Raw genomic sequence first — 6000 nt, forward strand, 5'->3', positions numbered from 1 at the left:
TCAAAGTGTATGCCTCTAGTAGAAGAATTTCACACAGCATGATTTCTAATGGAGGAGAAGGGGAAGATATTTGGGGAAAAATGGCACAAATTATGTCATTTGAACAACCACCTACTTCATATAATGCTGAAACTGGTGGATGGAGCAGCAGCTGTTAGGCAGGTTGCTTTGTGTTTGCAGAGTGCCATCAGCTCTTTCTGTGACTTGGTCACCTGTGCTGAGTGGTCAGGGCTCAAAAGGGCATCCTTTGTTGGTGCTTCAAGCACAGGCAACCATAAAGAAGATTGTAAAGCAGATTATTTCAAGCAATTCTAGATTCTGTGTCCATTTCCGCTTTGGGAGACATCGCCCTAACTCCAAGGATCTCAAGCACTTGCTCATCTTTACTTTGCAAATCTGATTCCTTCCTTCACACTGGGCATCATCAGTCACTGAAACAGCACAGAAGAGAATTTCTCAAGCTGGTGTTCTGTGAAACAAATTTGGTAAAACAGGTTCCTGTGAGAAGATACATTTAGAAAACCTGCGTTTCCATAGCACCTCTTGGAATTTCACTGGTGCATATTAACATATTAAAAGCTTTGAAAGTTCAACAGTGGAAAAAAAAAATGTTTAACTTTGTTTAACCCAGAGTCTTTCTAAACTAGCTTAAATCCCTTTGTCAGATAAGAACCCTTAAATATAAGAGAAAAATTTTGGCAATGACAAATCTGGGCATGGGGTTCATGCTGCTGCTGCTTTTTTTTTTTTTCTTTTTAGCTAGAATAAATCGTAAGGGTAGATTGATTGCTTGTACCATTCCGTCGGAGTTTTATGTGATACTGCTTTTGTTCCTTGCTTTTGTTAATCATTGAATTCAAAAATCCTTAACCTTGAATTATATTGACAATGTCTAGAGAATAGCACGATGCAATAGAAGATAGGCAGATTTTTGGAGTGGAACAGACCTGACTTAATTCTAGTGAATTTACCTATTCTCTGGTCTTTTGCAAATAGACTAGTATTTTTATAAATTCATTTTTTTCTATGTGTGAAACATTTGTAATTCCAAGATTACTGGCCTGTTTTGAGAATTGATATAACAAGAAATACTGATCCCGATGACTTTTTTTTTTGGTCTTTACTCACCTTCATCCCTTGAGTAAGATGAACCTTCTCTACAAGTACGCTTTAGTCAGAAATTTTTAAGAGTTTTTTTTAATGAAAGAAAATTTTCCATGTGTTGTTCTTTGCATATAAAGAGCTGTTCTCCCCCCCCCTTTTTTTTACAATTAATTCCAAATAGTGAAGTATTTGACCTTGCCAGTAATAGCTGAAGCTCTTCCTATTAAACGTGGGATGCCTTACATACCATCCTGGAATATTGGCTTTAGCATGGAATGAATTATTAAATGTCAAATTGTTATTTCCCGTGACAGTTTCCAAATGGACTGGGTCTGCACTAACAAGTAGTGAAATGTGCCTGCAGCCGCCTCACAGCTGTAGAAGAAACGGATCGCAACTCTGCTTGACTCATTTTACCTGGCAGCATAGCACTGCAAGGCTCACCCATCTGTCAACACACATTTCTTTTCCAATCTCCTTGAGCCCCTTTCTTGAATTGTTGCTTGTTTAAAGAGAAAATCAAGAGCTATTCAAAGTAGTGGCTTTTTATATGGACATTTCAAGCCCAGTCAGCTCTTGGTAATTTTTCTTAATAGGATATCCATGTTGTCATTAATGCAAACTCTATTTTCTTCACTGGCTGCCATTTTCCCTTTACTGTTTTCACCTTGCTTCCAGGATGAGTAGTTTGAAAAACAACATGTTTGTTAATCAAATTAGTTGTAAACCAAGTGGCCCTTAATATTTCTAGGCAAGGAGAATATCAGTTAAAAAATGCTTCAACTTAAGCTCAGTTTGTACTTTAAATTAAGCTCTTTGTTGTTTGTGTTGATGAGAGAGTTTTGCTGGACAGTAGATCCTTGCTCTGGCATTGTCACTTTCCCCTGGCTTCAAACTGGTATGTATGAAATTAGACAGCTCATATAACACATACAAATGATTATCCGTATTTTCTTGCTAATTGCAACCACCTAGAATTTAATAGTCAGTTGTTTCCATTATAAACATCGATCCTATATAATCCTCTCAGTCAGGCAAATGTATTTCATACCTTTTACAGAAACAGTTAAATATACCTCAGTAATACAATGCTAGATTTCTGCCTTTGCTTATATTTACAATGCATGGTGCATGTGGTTAGCATATTGTTGAATTTGTAACTATTGCTTAAATGTTTCAGAATGATGGACTTACAATTACACTGCTGTGATAATATGGGGGGAGATCGTATGAAGGGAAGGTGGGAAGGGAGAGTGGGGAGGGGAATAGGAGGATTCCCTATACCTGTAAAATTGTATCATGCAAAATAATAAAAATCATTTTTTGAAAAGAGAACTAGAAAAAAAGGAACATTCTTATTACAGTCTTTCAAAAGAAAATTTAATGAGCTGATGAAACAAGACAGTTCAAGAATCTTTTTTGTGATATACCACTTGGGAGCAGTTTATGATAACTTCATTTGGTAGACTGGAGGTGATTCACTTAAATAGCATTGCAGGTTTTCAGCTTTCTAATAGCTACATCTCTACAAGGCAAGTTTTTTTGTGTTAATAAAATATATTAAAGATATAATTTATATTATGAAAGAACAAATATAAAAGCAATGAGTTTTATTGTATAATTGATATTAAACTAGTATTCATGTGAGCCTAGTTGTTAAAATGAATAAGCCAATTGTCATCCTCAGGGCAACCAATATGAAAGTAACTAAAATATATAATTGAAAAACGGCAAGAGAATTACATTGGTACACTAATAGATACATGTTAAACAGAAAACCAAGTAATGAGGCAAAATTATAAATGACAAGATAATCAAATAGCCAAATTAGTGCAAACATTTTTTACTTAATCAGAAATTAGGAAAAATCCATGACTAGGGGACTGCCGTTGTAGCATAGCAAGTTAAACTGCCTCCTGTGATTCTAGCATTCTCTGTGGACACTGTACCAATTGATTCACTTCCATTGCAGTCTTTGCTAGTGGCCTGGAGAAAGAACAACAGGGGATGCTTCAAGTACTTAGGCTCCCATTACCCATGAGGGAGACCCAGATGAAGCTTCTGGTTCCTGGATTTGCCCGGCCCAGTGATTGCTGTTGTAAAAAAAAAAAAATCTGCCTTCCTCTTTCCCATACTCAATGGGTATGTCTGCCACCTTTTCCCATGTGAAATCTTTGTGATTATTCCACTCAGTATTCTCCCCAAAATAAGCATTTAGGATGCCAGGACTTCAAGATACAAACCACTACCTACTGTCAAGTTTTGACTTCTACTGTCTGTCTCCAAGAAAATGCATCAGAAGAAAAGCAATCTCTTTTCTAAAGCTTCTGCATGTGGTAATTACATTAGCTTATTGATTGCTTACCCCTTGGAATCACCAAATGGTTGAGAGATTTATAAACTCGGCAGCTGGCGAGTTTCCTCGCTAGCAGATCATGCTGGAGGCAGAGGTCCAGCAACAAAGTTTGCGGATCTCCTGCCGTGGTCACCCCCTTACCGAGGCAATGGCTTCCACACCCCCGCAAGCAGTCAGTCATCCTCGGGCCGTTCGGCTCAGGCAAGGGCACCCGTGTGCCAGATGATCGCCCAGAACTTTGGCCTGCAGCACCTCTCCAGCAGCCACTTCTTGTGGGAGAACATCGAGGCCAGCACGGAAGTTGGTGATACAGCCAAGCAATACCTAGAGAGAGGCCATTTGGTCCCAGATCACGTCATTACACGCCTGAGGCTCTCAAAACTGGAAAGCAGGAGTGGCCAGCAGCGGCTTCTGGGTGGTTTTCCGAGGACGCTAGCACAGGCTGAAGCACTAGACATAATTTGTGACCTGGATCTAGTGATCACTTTGAACATTCCGTTTGGGACATTCAAAGATGGACTCAGCCGTCGTTGGATTCACCCTGCCAGCTGAAGAGTGTGGACTTTAACCCACGTCATGTGCATGGAATTGATGACATCACTGGTGAACCATTAAGCCGGCAAGAGGAAGATAAGCCCGAAGCAGTTGCTGCCCGACTAAGATGGTATAAGGACGCTGCGAAGCCAGTCATTGAGCTATACAAAAGCCGAGGAGTGCTCCACCAGTTTTCAGAGACACAGACTAATCAAATCTGGCCTTATGTTTACACACTTTTCTCAAACAAGATCACACCTACCTATTAAATCCAGACAGGCATACTGAGCTTGCTCAGTGAAAGAACCAGAAAGGTGTGGTCATTCATTCAAAGAATTCACTCCAAAGAATTTTTGGAAATTTTGGATTAAAACATTTTGACTTCTAAAAAAAAAAATGTAAAATTAGGCAAGAAAGTAATTTCATCTGCTTTCAAAACTGAAGTTAAAATATAAAGTAGTACTTAAGTTTTATTTCTCTACATCAGTTCCATCAAATTCAAGAAAAAATTTAATTTATTTTGAATTAGTATTTACATGATTCAGTGAAATTTGTGGACAGTTCTAAATACAATGACCTTCTTCCTTCAATCCTCCCTCCTTCTAGATTTCTTTTTGTTAACTTTTAAGATAAAATATTTGTAGATTTATATGCTACAGTAAAAGTTTTAACATTTCAGCAAATAATAATGTTTAAGAAGTAAAAAGCAAATTATCTTAGTTTAGTATGGATACAGAAAACAGCTATGAACAAAAATAAAAAGAAATGGTCAGATCAATTGTACACACTAAATTAAGTACTATAAATTATAAAGTCAATTTGCATTGGAGGTTAGTGTAGTGGTAGATAAGAACTAACACCTGCAGTTTTGTTGATTGAATAATGATTCTAACGGCTCTGTTGGTGAATTTTGTGATGACGTGTTTTATGAGGGTTTTTGTACTTTGTGTGTGTGTGTGTGTGAGAGAGAGAGAGAGAGAGTCCCTTTGTAATTTATTGCAAGGTTAGTCTGGTATTCAAATGTTCTCTGTTTTTTTAATCTGGCATCTCCTTTGGTCTTAGAGGTAAACTTTGCTGAAAATGATATTCTTGGTGGGAAGTATTTTCTCTTAAGATCTAGAGTATGTCATCTCATTGTCTTCCGACTTAGTGGGTTTCTGCAGAGAAGTGTAATGTGAGTAATAGTTTTTGTTTATTTATAATTTTATCTTTTTTTTCTCTCACTGTTATTTTTTGGCATTTAGCTGTTGGTAATTTGACAATATGTCTTGGAGAAAAATTTTTTGATGGAGTCTACTTGGGGTTCTTTGAACTTCTTATAACTAGATGCGCTTGTCTCTTTTATGACTTGGGGAATTTTCAAATATTTTATTCAGTTGATTCTAAATGCCTTTTTCACTTTTTTCTCTAAGGAATGCATGTAACAGGAATATTGGTTGTCTGATGGTATTCCATATTTCTCGTAGTCTTTCTTCATTCTTTTATCTTTAATTTTTCTGATTAGGTTATTTCAAAGTTCTTTCTAGGTCACAAATTCTTTCTTTCGCTTGTTCTCTTGTGTGGTTATATCTCTCAATATTTCCTTTTCACGGATTAAGATTTCATTTCCAAAACTTTTGTTTGGCTAGCCTTAATCACTTCTATCTCTTTAGTGATATTTTCTCTCATGTCACTCATGGATTTCCTCATTGCTTTAATTTGTTTATCTGTATTCTCTTGCATCAAAATGAGTTTGCTTATAATCATTGTTTTGAGTTCTGTTTGTTATATTTCATAGACTTTCTTCCATTTGTAGTTCAATTTGGAGGATTGTTGTATTCTTTGGGAGGTTTCAAACTCCCTTGTTTTTCATTTCTCCTATGTCCTTAAGCTGACAATCGTGCATCTGATATACTTTCCCCTTCTTTATGCAGTAAGTTTTAGGGTAAAAGAGTTTGTGGTTAAGATGGAATGCAGGATATCACTTACCTGTTGATTTGGCTTTAGTTCTTGGTGATTCCAGGAGT

The 6000-nt window shown here is 37.0% G+C and overlaps 2 pseudogenes; one reads left to right on the top strand and one right to left on the bottom strand.

Moving 5' to 3' along the window:
• Positions 1 to 1134, bottom strand: part of LOC121169484 — a 134533-nt pseudogene extending 133399 nt beyond the window's left edge.
• Positions 1135 to 1146: 12 nt separating this feature from the next.
• On the top strand, positions 1147 to 4282 carry LOC121169485 (annotated as a pseudogene).
• The last annotated feature ends 1718 nt before the right edge of the window (positions 4283 to 6000 follow it).

The sequence above is a fragment of the Ochotona curzoniae genome, unplaced genomic scaffold (genome assembly GCF_017591425.1).
Source record: "Ochotona curzoniae isolate NIBS_2020 unplaced genomic scaffold, NIBS_Ocur_1.0 scaffold_1852, whole genome shotgun sequence".
Classification (NCBI taxonomy): domain Eukaryota; kingdom Metazoa; phylum Chordata; class Mammalia; order Lagomorpha; family Ochotonidae; genus Ochotona; species Ochotona curzoniae.